Source organism: Zootoca vivipara, chromosome 10, assembly GCF_965207765.1.
Source record: "Zootoca vivipara chromosome 10, rZooViv2.hap1.1, whole genome shotgun sequence".
Classification (NCBI taxonomy): domain Eukaryota; kingdom Metazoa; phylum Chordata; class Lepidosauria; order Squamata; family Lacertidae; genus Zootoca; species Zootoca vivipara.
Window position 1 is genome coordinate 62,733,064 of NC_142593.1, and position 15,484 is coordinate 62,748,547.

Here is a 15,484-nt window from a genome sequence, read left to right on the forward strand (position 1 = left end):
GTGCCTCCGCTCGCTCCGGGGCCGCCGCAGACGAGCCGCGATCGCCTCGCCACGCCGCGCCCGGAGCCCCCGCCGCCGCCGCCGCCGCCCTCGCTGCCCGCCCGCGCCCTCCGGCCCGCGCCTCCTCCCGTCCGGCCCTTGAGCCATGTGAAGGGGTCCGGGCGGGGGTGCTGCGCTGCATTGCAGGCGGGCCGTCCGTCCGTCCGGGCGGCGATGGAGCGGGAGAAGGGGGCGGCGGGGGTGGGGGCGGGGGTGGGGGTGGGGTCTCGCCGGGCGGCGCTCTCGCTGCGGCTGGACGAGGCGGGGGCGGGCGAGGGCGGCGAGGGCGGCTGGTCGGGCGGGGGCCGGCTGCGGCCCTCCTCGTACCGGGCCCTGCGCAGCGCCGTCTCCACGCTGGCGCGCATCGACGACTTCTACTGCGAGAAGATCGGCGCCGGCTTCTTCTCCGAGGTCTTCAAGGTGAGCGGGGGCCGCGCGGGAGGCTGGCGGGGGCCGGGGAAAATTTGACAGCCCCGCGCTGGGCTAGCGTGTCCTCATGGTGGGTGGGCCAGCCCTGTCAAGACCAGGCTGGGGGGGGGGAGTGGCACCAGAGAGGCAGGGGGACCCCCCAGCTCTGTGCCACTTGTGTCCCCGCTGGCCCGCTGGTCTGGGCCAAGCCCTGTCGTGACAGCTGGGAGGCGTGTTGTTGTCATGACAGGGCCTGGCATGGTGCCCTGGCACAGGGTGCTTTGTTCTTTGGGGTGGGGAGAAGGTGTCTCTTCTGGGTGCCCCCCCCCTGTCAGTGTGCGAGTGGGAGGGTACAGCTCTCTGTTGACAGCCTGGGTGAGGTGGGAGGGGACGGTGCCAAGGGGCAGGGCTGGCATTTTTGGGCCACTCCGGAGGGCGCAGCTGGGGCACACTTGGAGAAGCGGCACCCCCTCTATGAGAGACAGCATGTGGGCGCTGCCCTCTTGCCCCAGATGTGGAGGCTGGGGGTGCCCTGGGGCAGAGAGGAGGAGGCCCGCCACTTGGGGCAGCATGCATGAGGCCTGGGTGAGCTGGGCAAAGGATTTTGAGGGGGCCAGAAGGTGGAGGCACCCAGTGAGAGACAGGAAGGCAGAATTCGAACGGGTGGCTGGGTTGGTGCCTGGTGGCTGGCAGCAGGAGGGCTGCCCCTCTGTCCTCAGGGCGGGCGAGGCTCCCGGGGTTCAGCCTCACCCTTGTGGGCCCCTGGCACGAAATAGCTGGCACAGTGCCACTTCTCGAGGGTCAAAACACCTTCCGTTCGCATCTCCCCTTCCTCGGGAACTTGCTCTGCCACGCGGCTCAGAGCATCTGCCTGGCGTGCAGAAGGCACAACCTTTGTCCCCAGTGGCGGCATCTCCAGGAGAAAAACATGGTGAGCCATTGCTGCCAGTCAGTGCGGGCAATACTCAGCCTGGTGGACTGTTGCTCCGACTCTGTGCCTGAGCCTTTCTCTCTCAGACTCTCAGCTGCAGCGCTGGCCTACCTGGCACAGGTTGTTTGTGAAATGCTGTTGTCCTCTGAGGTGGGAGCCAAAGGGGGCAGAGGGTGGCCCTGGGAGAGCCAGGGGGGTCTGTCCTGCCCCGGTGGAGAAGGAGAGTGGGGCAGGGTGGGGAGGGGAGGATGCTCCCTCTTCCAGAACAGGCGAAGTCTCTGCTGTGCCCGCTCTTCTCTTGTAGGCCCCCGAGTGACTGGAGAAACTCTGCCTGGTCAGATCCATCCCTCTGGCCCTGGGGCTCCTCCAGAGTCACCGACGAGGTTTGGGGCCCAAAAATGGCCCTGACTGGCAGCTGCTGCAGCCTGGGAGGCCTCAAAACCCTCTCCCCACACTTTCACCCCCTTGGCAGCTGCCTGCTCAGGGCTTTGTGCTCCTCCGCTAAATGAGGGTCGCATTCTGACCCAGGAGTGGTGGCCCGCTGTGTTCTTGACTGGCCACGTCCCTCGCAAGAGGCCTCAATGCAGGCTGAGACTAATTTCCGCCGTGACCTGACCCTGAGCACCGTCCAGCCTCCGGCTGGTCAGCTGGCCCTCTGCCTAGGTGCAAACTTCCAGGAGAGATTCAGGACACGGAAAAGGAAGCCCTTCTTCACACAGGGCATTGCTAAACTGTGGAACTCCCTCCCACTGGAGCCAGGGATGGCCACCCACTTGGATGGCTTTAAAAGAGGATTTATGGGAATTTCTGGAAACCCGACGAGGGAAGAGGCTTCTGGTGCTCAGATCCTGCCTGCTGGTTTCCACCTGGGGCACCTGGAGGCACCCTTTGGCCAGACCCAAGGCTTTTCTCTTGGTCTTAGGAGAGCCCTCCTTGCCTGCGTGCCAGTGCCACTTGCTTGCCCTCTGGCTGCGTGGGGAGGGGGACCCTTCCACCTGCCAGCCTCGGTGCCCAGGAGGAGGCCCCTCCCTTTGCAGCCCCCCCCCCCGAGGCTAAGGAGGGCGCTTGGGCAAGAGCCACCCTCCCCTCCCTTCCCAGGCCTCTCCTGGCCGGGCTCTTGGCACTCAGCCCTGAAGGTGTCCCACTTGTTGTTCTCCGGAGCGAGCAGTGCATGCTGGGATCCTGCCATGCCCGCTGCTGGCTGCCAGTTCTTGGCAGGACTTTGGGAAGGAGCAAAGGGTGCCCAGGCAGGGGAGGAAGTGGGAGGGCTCTCGGTTAGTCTGGCAGCTGAGCTGCGGGGAAGGGCCAAGGGGCAAGGGGCAGCCGCTCAGGAGACTGCACTCTGCACGTGTGTGTGTGTGTGTGTGTGTGTGTGTGTGTGTGTGTGTGTGTCAGTGTGTCAGTCATGCAGAATCCCAGGCAGGGCCAGTTGGGCCGGCGAGGGCTTTCCCTCGGCTCCTGAGTCATCCGGCCTGGCCTTTCCAGCTTCTCTGCTGCCAGGCAGATGCCGCCCGCTTTCGGGCCAAGGACAGAGCGAGCCACATGTGCTCTGTGTTCCTCGGAACAGCCTCGCCCGAGGCTCTCCCAGGGAGGGCGGGCAGTTCTGCCGTCCGGTTCTCGCCAAGGCCAGCCCAAGGCATTTTGACCCGTGAGCTCATCTCGGCCGAGAGCAGGCTAGGGTGCCACTCTGTACGAATCCTGGCGCCCTGAACTCCTGTGTGTGTGTGTGTGTGTGTTTGGGCTGCCCCCGGAGATTCTTGCAGCTGGTCTCCCTGGGGGGATTTGGACCCAGGGTGGGCTGATCACCCCGTTGGGCTGGCGGCTTTGTGGGGTCCTGGCCATCAGGCAGCGGAGGAGGGCAAGGGGGCAGCCCAGGAGGGTCTCCACTCACCAGGACAGATCCAGCGGCTGCTGCCGATCCTTTGGCCTTTTCCACCCCAAATTCCCCCACAAAGGCAGCGGAGGCTGGGCAAAGGCCCTGCCGCTTCTCCTCTGAGGGTCCTCCAGAAAGGACTTCTCCTCTGCAATTCCAGGAGCAGCTCAAAGCATCACATGCACATTAAATTGGCAGATACAGGGGTGGGGGTGTTTATTTGGGGGGTGAAACTAGAAGAAGTTCTTTGGGGCTGTGAAGGCCCCCTAGAAAGCCGCCTAACCTGAGACGTCTCTTCCTACGCTGAGCCCCAAGACCTGCAACCTGAGAGCAGCCGCTCAGTGACGCAGAGCAGGATTTGCCAGCCTGGCGCCCTCCAAATGTCTTGGACTGCAGCTCCCCACTTGATGGGATTTGTAGTCCAAAACAGCGGCAGGGCGCCCGGTTGGCAGAGGCGCTGGGCGCAGGGCACGCATTCCTCTCTTGGGCCTCTCTGAGCCAAGTGCATTTGCTCCTTGGCTGCATAATCCTGGCACTAAGGAGGACATTCTGGGGCAGACCCCTAAGAGGAGGCTGGACTAGATGACCACTGAGGTCCCCCTCATCTTGGTTCCACGAGAGGCAGGCTGGCCCCGGCCTGCATTGCGCTTGCCAGTCCAAGGGGGGTTCTTTGGTCTGATTCCCCCCCCCCATGTCTCCTGGCACTGATCCTGAGCGCCTCGGTCTTGGCTCCTGCCGGCCAGCGCTTGATTCCAGGAAACGCCCTTCCTTCCGTCCCTCTCTGGGTCACTCCTTGGCCTCTTGCCCTTCCCCCACTGAGTGGGGGTGCTGGACCCCCCATGCCTGGGCTGCTGCTCTGTGTCTCTGGGCCAGTCCCAGCTTGCTAAAGTATTTTGTAAATATTGGAAGAGATGCTCTGGAGCAGGGACTTGTGTTTGGGGTCTGGCGGCTGCCTTTGGAGTCAGGAAGGAGTTTTTCCGCTGTTGGAATTGGCCAGCGTCCAGGCCTGGGCCTTTCCCGACCACTCACGGCTTGACTTGCTCACTCGAGTCACCTGGAGGTCTCTGCCTCTCCTTGCTCTGGGTGGCTTGGTAAAGTTCCCTGGCACAGGCTGGCTGGGATGGAGCGATGGATGGGCAGATCCTGCCTTGGGAGCAGGGAGGGGGGGCCTTCAGGTCTCTCTCGCCCACCCCCAACTACCCAGGGTTCTGCCTGGAGGTTTTCTGCACAAGCTGTGCGCAGGGTTCCCATTTGTGGATTTGCGTCTGTGCGTGTTGCGCACGATCACACCGGCATTTGCTGAAGGGACGCCGTGGGGCTTGGAGGTGCTGCCTTGCAGCCCTGCCAACCTCGCAAGGCTGGCGTTAGCCCACAACAAACAGCGAGGGCTCAGCCCTCCGCCTCCAGATTTGGAAAACTGGAGCAGAAATGAAAGCTGAGGTGGTTGTTTCCATCATCCAAGAAAGACAGAAAAATCAAGTTGTGATTTCTGCATTGTGGGGGGTTGGACTAGATGACCCCTGGGATCCCTTCCAACTCTACAAGCCTATGATTCTGAGGAGTCAAAGGAGGCTCCCGGCAGAGAAAGGCATTCACAAACACCCATGCACTGCACAACCTTTGACCCCCCAGCCCCCCTGAAGCCCCCCAGCCCCCCTCGATGCCTGGGCCAGAGTTCTGGGTCCCTGGGGTCCCCAAATGTCGCTCGGTTGCTGCTTCCGACTGGGAGGAGCGCCCCAAGTTGCCCAGGCCTGGCCTGGCCTGGCGGCTGTGCCCTGCGCTGCGTGTGCCCGTGGGCTGGAGTTTGGTCTGGAGGAGGGCAAGGCCTGGCGCAGCCTCTGCCGTCTTGAACGCTGCCCACCCACCCACCGGCCGGCCACGAGGAGTGGGCTCGGAAGCCATGGGGTGGGTGGGGAGGCCCAGCTGGGCCCCAGCTGCTGCCGGGAGGTGGGCGGCGGCTGCAGCAGCAGCAGCAGACCGGTGGAGCTTGGCTCTGGGAATGTGCCCGGATTGCAGGCCTGGTGCCAGGAGATGGGAATGGCGGGGAGGGGGGAGAGTGGGTGGCATTTCTGCAGGAATCTCTGCCTGCTCCTCTCAGAGCTGGAGAACATCAACAGCCCCCCCCCCCCCCGCCATGCACAGAGGAGGAGGAGCAGCAGCAGGCCAGCTCGTGACTCCTGCCTGCCTGCCTGCCAGCCAGCCAGCCAGGGTGTCCCCAGACCGGGTGCCATTTCAGATTCCCCCCCGCCAACGTTTGGAGTGTCTTGCCAGGGACCCTGCCCTCCTCTGTGCCAGGAGCCGCTTTGAGGAGCAACCATTGGCCTCTCAGCATTGTGTGTGAGGTGCCCTCTTGGAGGGCGGGGGACCCCCCTCCCCCACTCTCCCCTCCCCCAGGCAGACTCTCCCAACCTAGCCTGATGCCTTTCATCTCCTTCCTGGCTTGTGTGGAGGGATTATTATTAGGGTCATTAGAGGGGAATTAGAAGCCAGCTAATCTGAGATTGCCCCTGCTTTGCCCTGGCGGGCAGCCGAAGCCACTCGGAGGGTGCCCACCCACACAGAGGCACCCAGCGGGGGGTGCACAGCAGGAGGCATGCATTTTGGAGTGGGGTGTGTTTGTGTGTGTGTGTGTGTGTGGAAACAACCCCTTGTGATCTCTGGCCCGCTCTGCAGGGAGGTTCTGTGCGCACACCTCTTTGCAGTTTGGGCTTTTCAGCTGTGATTCCGGCATTGCAGGGGGTTGGTCTGGATGACCCTGAGGGTCCCTTCCAGCTCTACCATTCTAGGATCTCTGCTGACCGCAGGACCAGACGGAAGAAAGCGAGGGGGGAGAGACCTGGGTGGCTTTTGCGGCTCCTGCCGGTTGCTCCCCTGATCTGGGGGTCCCTTTTTCTGGGGATTCCCCCTACCACCCCTGGCTCCCTCCATGCTGCCACTTTGCCTCTGGCACCCCACTAGGAAGGTGCCAAGGCCTGCAGGGCCACAGAAGGACTTGCCAAAGGTGGGAAGCCCTTCCTGAGCCGGGAGGACTTCTGAGAAAGCAGCAGGAGGGTAGAAGCCGTGGGGTTGGGGGGTGGCCGTGGGTCTTGGCTGAGGGCCAGCCAGACTGGGGAGGGGCCTGAGATTCCCAGCCAGCGCAGGGGCTTCCACCGCCACTCTTCCTGAGCCCAGCCCTCCTCTGTTAGCTGCTGCAGCCTGGGCACGGCCCCTGGGGGGTTGGGGAAGCGCCACCTTTTCTTTGTAAGAGAAGCATAGAACCGTAGAACTGGTAGGGACAAGGCAGGAATCTTGCCCTTTGGAACTCCCTGCCTGTTGACTTCCGGGAGGCGATTTTTGCTGCACCCTCTTTTCAGCGCCTGCTAGAAACAGGTTTTGTTTTGACAAGCCTACCCAGAGATTGAGAAGGTTGCTGCCAGTTTTAATCCATTTTTATTCCGTTGTTATTTTAGCTTTTGGAAAGTCTTAAATTATAGCTGTCTGTTGCTATTGATCATTTTATTGCTTAATCTTTTTTTGTAAACGGAGGCTTTCTTAAACAAACAAGTAGTGTATAGATTTCATGAAATAAAGGCAGAATGAATTGACACAGGAAGCTGCCTTGCACCGCCCACCCCCTGCCCAGTAGCGCCTCCTCTGGCGGTCGGAGACTCTCCCAGGCCAAAGAGCCTGGCATCCATTCCTTCAGACAGGGGTGAGGGTTGCACCCGGGGCCCTTCTGCGGGCAAAGCAGAGACTCTCTTGCTGGCCTATGGCCCTTGAGCTGCCCTCCAAGGCACACTCTGGCCGCTGGCCCACTCAACCTGGGCATCTCCAGCTCTGACTGGCAGCAGTGACTTTGCAGGGCTCCCCGGGGAACGAGAGGTACCCCTCACCAGCTGGAGATGCTGCCAGGGCCCAAGCGGTGTGCCAGCCAAGGGAGGCTCTGCCCTGTCCTTGCCACCCTCCACGTCTATCAGCGGCTGGATCAAGCCAGCTGTTCATCAGGTTCTGCCATGTCCTGGTTTCAGAAACAGGCTGGGCTGGGCTGGGCTGGTATTTTTCTGCTCGTTGCCAACGCCAGTCTGGTCGTAATCAGGTCAATGCAGGCTGGAGCTTGGGCCAGTGGTGGCAGCGGTTTGCGAGCGTGTCGGAAAGTGGCGGAGGTTTTTAAGCAGAGCTGTGGGCCATTCTTGAGCTGTGATTCCTGCATAGCAGGGGGTTGGACTAGAGGACCCTCGGGGGTCATAGAATCATAGAATCCTAGAGTTGGAAGAGACCACAAGGGCCATCCAGTCCAACCCCCTGCCAAGCAGGAAACACCATCAAAGCATTCTTGACATATACCTGTCAAGCCTCCGCTTAAAGACCTCCAAAGAAGGAGACTCCACCACGCTCCTTGGCAGCGAGTTCCACTGCCGAACAGCTCTTACTGTCAGGAAGTTCTTCCTAATGTTTAGCTGGAATCTTCTTTCTTGTATCACCTCCTCTGGCGGTCAGAGGCTCTCCCAGGCCAAAAAGCCTGGCATCCTTTCCTTCAGACAGATGGTCCTTCTGACTCTACAATTCTATGATTCTTCCTCTGTGATTTCTGCATTTCAGGGGCTGGACTGGATGGGCCTCCTCTGGCCTGATCCAGATTCAGGCCTCTTCTGATGTCCTTATTTTGCCATCAGGGCTGGAGAAGCACCAGGGACAGGTTTGAAGTATCTTTCAGACTGTTGCTTCTCATCGACAGCGTTTTCTTTTTCGTGTCTTACCATCTTTTCCTGGTTTGTCCTCAAACGACAACCCAGTAAGGCAGACCATGCCTCTTTCTATTGCATGAGCAGAAGAAAACAGAAACTATATTGTCGTAACTCTCGCGTTGTTTTTTATTTGTGTACTTAAACCTAGATTGGTTTCTTTCCCTTTTTTTGTAATGGTGAACTTATTCTGTGTTTGCTAAATGGTTGGTTTTTGAATTTACTAACATGCTCTGTATTTTGTATACAGTATTTGTGTGTTTTGATGTTTTGAATGTCTGCTGTAAGCTGCTTTGAGCGGCATCGAAGGAAAATCGAGCCTCTCCCTGCTCAGAGTCGGCTTGCCTGAGCAGTTTTCACTGAATGCTTCCTGGATGTGAACCCCTCTCATTCCCAAATGCTGCTGTGCACTAGGTTCTGGATATTCAAAGTATTTGCACCCATGTTCAAAATTAGCCAGCCACGTTTTGCACCTGACTATCAGCCGCTTGCGACCAAGAGAAGATGCTCCTTTCCCAGGATGGCACCTGACCCCCCCAGGGGATCCTTGGATCTGCTCTCACACACTAGCAACACAGCCTCTCAAATTCTATCAGTTATATATTATCTGCAGAATCAGAACAAATTTCAGGAACCAAAAAAATGTACAGTGGTACCTCGGTTTATGAACACAATTGGTTCTGGAAGTCTGTTCATAAACTGAAGCGAACTTTCCCATTGAAAGTAATGGAAAGTGAATTAATCCGTTCCAGATGGGTCTGCGGCGTTCATAAACCGGAAATTCATAAACCGAGGTTCCACTGTATTGAAAATTACAACTTTCAAGCCACCTGGCCCCAAAATGGCAACAGTATTGGCAGCTCTAACCCATTTGGCAAAAGGACCCAGGTGGCGCTGTGGGTTCAACCACTGAGCCTAGGGCTTGCTGATCAGAAGGTCGGCGGTTCGAATCCCTGTGACGGGGTGAGCTCCCATTGCTTGGTCCCAGCTCCTGCCAACCTGGCAGTTCGAAAGCACGTCAAAATGCAAGTAGATAAATAGGAACCGCTACAGCGGGAAGGTAAACGGCGTTTCCATGTGCTGCTCTGGTTTGCCAGAAGCGGCTTTGTCATGCTGGCCACATGACCTGGAAGCTGTACGCCGGCTCCCTCGGCCAATAATGCGAGATGAGCGCGCAACCGCAGAGTCGGTCACGACTGGACCTAATGGTCAGGGCTCCCTTTACCCTTTACCTTTAACCCATTTGGCACCTAGCTTCTATATCTGAGTTTCTATTTTTTAATAATAATTTTTATTAGTTTTACATATAATCACATTGCGTAACATCATATCCTCTTACTAAATCTCTTTTCCCTCAACTGAGCCTAACGACTTCCCTCCCTCCCAACTTTGCAATTCACTTCCTTTCCTATTCTTGTTATATCATTACCTAAGTTTATTACATTGCTCATCCTGAATAGGTAGTAATTTCATCTTACAAATCTTCAGATCGCCCTGCTAGTGATGTTAATTGCTTGTCTTTCAAATATAATACAAATTTATTCCAGTCTTTTTGGAACGCTTGGTCTTGCTGGTTCCGGATTCTATACCTGAGTTTCTAACTCTGCTTTGCACTGAAATTCTCCCAGAAATGTAAACACTGACATGTAGTAAGCACATCAATAAGTTAAAAATTCGCCTCTTCCCAATATTTTGAAATCTCCCCCCAGCTGCGAGGGAAAGGGCACTGTGGCCCAATCCTTTTGCAATCCTCCCAGGCCTCGGTGCAGAAGTGCTGACGCTCAACTCCCGCTGGGCAGGACTTCCCTAAGTGAGCGTTGGCAGCCACCACAACCTCATTCCGCGGCTTGGCTGGCTCCGAGGCTGGAGCTTATCTGGCCCAGATCTGCCTCCCTGCCTTGCCTCCCTGGTGCCTCCCTGGCATTTACAGGAGATGCCTTCAAAGAGACCTTGCTGGGACAGAGGTGGCCACAAACGGCGTCCGTCGCCCGTCGCCCGTTCCTCCTCTGCTGCCTGTGACGCCGCCTTGTTTAGACGTAAACAGAGGCCCCAATTGTTCCCTCGCCACGTCCCTCCGTTCTGGCCTTTCCCTCGGATGCTTTTGTGTTTCTTGCTGCTCACCTGGGTCCCTTCGGACGACCTTGAAATGGGACCGAGGAGGGGAAAGGGTCAGGGGTGAAGGGAGGTCAGGAGCCGGCAGGCCTGTATGGCAAATGGGCCTTTCCTCCTGCTTCTGAATGCTGCCTGGAAGATTCAGGACAGAGAAAAGACAGTCCTTTTGCACGTGGTGCAGAGTTAAACTGCGGAACTCCCTCCCACAGGAGCCAGGGATGGCCGCTGGCCTGGGTGGCTTTCAAGGGGATTAGACCAATTGATAGAGGAGAGGGCTAGTGATAGCTCTGTCTCCAGAGCTGGAGGCAGCCCTGCTTCTGAATATCCATTGTTGGAAACCACAGGAGGGTTTCCCTAGGCTAGGAGGCCTCTGGTTTGCCACTGCAGGATTAGAGAGCAGGGCTAGGATGACTCCCTCTGGCCTAATCCTGCCTCTGGCTATGGCTAGAGGTTGGGTCAGCTTGCATCCTTGGCTCCCTGATTTTACCTCCCTGAGGCAAAGTGCTCCGGGTGCCGTTGTGAGCCCGCTCTGCCGCATTTATTTATTCTTTTTTTCTGCATTTCTATTCCACCTTGAGCTCTTTGGAGAAAAGGTGGGACCATAGAATTGTAGGAAGGGAGGCGCACAGGGTCGTCTGTTACCCCCCCCCCCCCCGCCAGCCTGCTGGATCCTCCCCGCCTGAGCTTTTATGGTTGGCGGGAGCTTGACCTCTGGTCCTGCTGGCTAGCTTCTGGCCTGACTTTGGCGCAGCAAGGGGCTGCGCGGGTTGGGCTAGATGACCCTTGGGGGTCCCTTCCCGCTCTACCATTCTAGGATTGGAAGGAGTGTCTGCGGCTGATGAACATTAACTCTGTTATCTGGAGCCTGATCTGTCAGGCTGGATTCTGGAACATGCCTGGTTTATGATCAGCCCTGCCCTTTGGAGCAAATCCTGGAACGTGACTTAGGGTTTTATATTCATTTCTGTAAGCCAGGAGGACGGGCCCTTCTTCCTCGGAAGGGAACCAACCTCCCGACCTCTGAGCTGGCAGAGGGGAGGTTCTGGAGAAGTCTCTGCTGCGTAAATGTCAGGCTCCAAAATTGGACATCCTGCCTGAAGACACAGCTGGGAAGGAGGCCGGAACTCACTCTTGCAAGACGCTTAGGGGGAAATTGCCATACATGAGTTTGGGGTGGCGTTTCCTTCCGTGCGGCTGAGGGGGAGGCGTGGGGAAAGGGGGTGTGCATTGAGTTCACATGTCCCCTCCCCAACCGCAGGCCCAAGGAAGATCTGTGTCCTTTAGCAAAAAAAGGGGGCAGGGAAAATCTGACAGCATGTTAGAAGGTAGCGTAGTTCTGCTCCAATCCGGAGGACTAGGAGGCTCCTTTGCCCAGACCCAACTGCTGGAGGGTCTGTTGGGCTGGCAGCCTCCTTAGTCAGGCAGGGAACCAGGCAGAGGGCCTTCTCGGTAGTGGCACCCACCCTGTGGAATGCCCTCCCACCAGAGGTCAAAGAGAACAACAATTACCAGACCTTTAGAAGGCATCTCAAGGCAGCCCTATTTAGGGAAGCTTTTAATGTTTGAGGGATTTCTGTATTTTAGTGTTTTGTTGGAAGCCACCCAGAGTGGCTGGGGGAACCCGGCCAGATGGGCGGGGAATAAATTATTATTATTATTATATTGTTATTATAGTCCTCCTTGTTGCAGGGAGTCCCTGCCACGGGGTGCTTCTTCCGCTCTGTTTGTGGGTGGCAGTGGCGGACTCTGGTGGAAGGTGAGACCTGGGACAGGTGATCTCTGGGCCACCATTTGGTGAGGGTGTGTGTGTGTGAGAGAGAGAGAGCTCAATAATTGAAGGACTTGGCGGAAGGGATGCATTTGTGAGGCTGGGCTCTCCCCTTTCACACATCAGGCATTGGCAGAATTCGGTGAGACACACATGCTTGTGTGACGGAGACCTGGGCGCGTGAAGGCGAAGTAGTTGCCCTGCATGAGATAACACCCCCGGGTTTCTCTGTCCTCCACCAGTCGCGGAATGTGGGTCGGGGGGGAGGGGTAGCCCTGTTAATCCGGGAGGATTGCTCTTTCCGGGCTCTGCCATCACCATCAATCACCGGCATTGAATGTGTTGGGGCTTGGCTGTCTGGCTTGTGTACCGACCACCTAGCGCACCAGCAGCCACCCTTGGAGTTCCCCAACCTACTGGTTTTGGGGGACTTCAACGTCCATGCGGATGCCACCCCCTCCTCACGGGTTCCGGACCTGGTGTCTTCCATGGCGACATTAGGGCTCTCCCAGTTTGTTTTGGGTCCCACACATCAAGCAGGCCACACGCTGGATTTGATCTTTGGTGTGGGTATAGACGTGATCATGTCCTCGACTGTGGAAGTGCCATGGTCTGATCACAACGCTCTGAAAGCCAGGATTGACTTCCTACCCCTACCCCGCTTGGGTGGCGAGCCTATTTGGGCTCGCCCGCATAGGCTGATGGATCCTGACGGATTCCGTCAGGCCTTGCGGGACCCTGCTCCCCCTGGCGGCTCACTAGATGAGCTGGTCGAGAACTGGAATAACCGGCTCTTGGCGGCCATCGATGAGATCGCACCTAAGCGCCCTCTGCGACCCCGCCGAAACCGGGCCCCTTGGTTCACCGAGGGGCTTCGGAAAATGAAGCGGGACCTTAGACGGCTAGAGCGAGTATGGCGGCGTGCTCACGACGGAGCCTCAAGAACATCTTACAGGAAACTTATGAAAGCCTATGAGATGGCGGTGAAAGCTGCAAAAAAGTCCTACTTCTCAGCTTCCATTGCATCCACTAACTCTCGCCCAGCACAACTTTTTAGAATAATTAGGTCTCTAACAACCCTAGAAGAACAGCCAAATTTAAATACGAATTTGACCCATAGCTGTGAGGCATTTGCGAGCTTTTTTGCGGAGAAAGTCTTGACACTCCGCCGTTACCTCCCTGCCAATTTGGATACAATAACGGAACTGGAGGCCCCTCGACTGTCTTCGAGTTCAGTATTGGACCAATTCGATCAGATACTCCCTGCCGATGTAGACAGATTCCTCCGGGCTGGAAGGCCCACCACTTGCCCCCTGGACCCGTGCCCGTCCTGGCTGATTAGAGCGAGTCCAGATGAGGTACGGGCCCCCCTGGGTGAGATCATCAACTTGTCCCTGGGCACAGGGACTTTCCCAGAGGAGTTGAAGGAAGCAGTGGTGCGTCCACTCTTAAAGAAAACATCTCTAGATCCTTTAGATCTATCCAATTATCGCCCCGTTTCAAATCTTCCGTACCTGCGTAAGATAATTGAGAGAGCGGTTGCCGAACAGCTTGGTAGGTTTCTGGATGAAACATCGGCCCTAGATCCATTTCAGTCCGGCTTTTGCCCTGGTCATGGGACTGAGACAGCTCTGGTCGCCTTAACAGATGATCTCCATAGACAGCTGGATTGAGGTGGGTCGGGACTGCTGATTCTTCGATATGGTCGATCACGAACTTTTAGACCACCGCCTTGCCGATGTGGGGATTCAGGGCACAGTCCAACAAGGCTGCGTTCCTTTATCTCAGGTCGGGGACAGAGGGTGAAGCTAGGGAGGGAGTTGTCGCCACGGCACTCCTTGGTGTGTGGAGTCCCGCAAGGCGCAATCCTTTTCCCGTTGCTTTTTAATATCTTTATGCGCCCCCTTGCCCAGATTGTCCAGAGTTTTGGGCTGGGTTGTCATCAATATGCTGATGACACCCAGATCTATCTGTTGATGGACGGCCGCCCTGCCTCGGCCCCGGACACACTCACCAGGTGCTTGGAAGCTGTGGCTGGATGGTTACGTGGGAGCCGACTGAAGTTAAATCCTTCGAAGACAGAGGTCCTCTGGCTAAGTCGGGGCGACATGGGGTTGGGGGGCTAACTCCCATCTTTTGCAGGGGCTCAATTGGTACCAGCGCCTTCTGTCAAGAGTTTGGGTGTAACCTTTAACGCCTCCCTTTCCATGGAGGCGCAGGTTGCAGCCACAGCAAAGGTGGCATTTTTCCATTTCCGCCGTATTAAGCAGTTGGTCCCCTACCTTTCTCACCTTGACCTGGCCACAGTGATCCATGCGACGGTCACCTCCAGGCTTGACTATTGTAACTCGCTCTACGCGGGGCTGCCCTTAAAGCTGACCCAGAAACTCCAGTGGGTGCAGAATGCTGCAGCGAGGCTCCTTACGGGGTCCCAGCCGCGGGATCGCATTCATCCAGTGCTTTACCAGCTGCACTGGCTCCCGGTGGAGTACAGGATCAGGTTTAAGGTGCTGGTTTTGACCTTTAAAGCCCTATGCGGCTTGGGACCCTCGTACCTACGGGACCGCCTCTCCTGGTATGCCCCGCGGAGGACCTTAAGGTCCACAAACAACAATATTCTGGAGATCCCGAGCCATAAGGTGGCTAGATTGGCCTCTACTAGGGCCAGGGCCTTTTCAGGATTGGCCCCAACTTGGTGGAATGCTCTTTCACAGGAGACCAGGGCCCTGCGGGATTTGTCATCTTTCCGCAGGGCCTGCAAGACAGGGCTGTTCCGCCTGGCCTTTGGGTTGGATTCAGTCTGACCCCTGGGTTTTCCCCCTCAGGGTTTTGATTTATGGACTACTTAAAATGAGGCTGCATTTTAAATTTTAAATTTTAATATTGTACAGTATTTTAATTAATTGTTTTATTTTGTTTTATGTCTTATTGTAATTTTATTGGTGTTAGCCGCCCTGAGCCCGGTTTCGACTGGGGAGGGCGGAGTATAAATAAATTATTGTTATTATTATTATTATTATTATTATTATTATTATTATTATTCCCCCTCCTTCTTGCCTGGCACCCAAGAGCATCTGCCCTGTGGAGCTTTGGTGCCTTGCAGGACAATGGTGGGAAGAGTTGGCATGGCAAAGGAGGGTCCTGGCGGGTCTGCCTTTCCTGGGCATGGAAAATCATCGTGGAAGCACAGAATGGCTGAGTTGGAAGGGAGCCCCAAGGGTCATCTAGTCCCACCCCTTGCAATGCAGGAATAAATGCAGGCGGCAAACTCTCCTTCCTTGGAGGTTCTTAAGCAGAGGTGGGAGGGCCCCCAGTCAGGAGTTTTTTGAGCCATGGTTCCTGCATTGCAGGGGGTTGGGCTAGAGGACCCTTGAAGGTCCCTCTATGAAAGGCTGATGGCAGCCTCACACCCAGCACCACCCCACAGCACCCCCTGACCTGAGCTGGGGGTTTTTATGCCATTGCCGATCATGCTGGGGTCGAGCCTTGGCCCACCTAGAGCTTCTCTCCCCAGGCTGTCCTGAGCTGGGTGCAGACTCAGCCACGGAACGCTTCCAGGATGGTGTGAAGGTGTCACGAAGCAGAGGGGCCCTGAGCATGCGAAGAGTGCACCTGGGAGAGGAGGGCACGGT

At 57.0% G+C, this 15,484-nt stretch overlaps 1 protein-coding gene across 1 annotated transcript in view; it reads left to right on the forward strand.

Moving 5' to 3' along the window:
* The first annotated feature begins 246 nt into the window (after positions 1-246).
* The window catches only part of TESK1 (testis associated actin remodelling kinase 1), a 36,588-nt gene continuing 21,350 nt past the window's right edge, over positions 247-15,484 (forward strand). The window contains exon 1 of the mRNA XM_035100660.3: positions 247-459. The gene's annotated coding sequence lies outside the window, so the exon portion shown is untranslated. The remainder of the gene's footprint in view (positions 460-15,484) is intronic.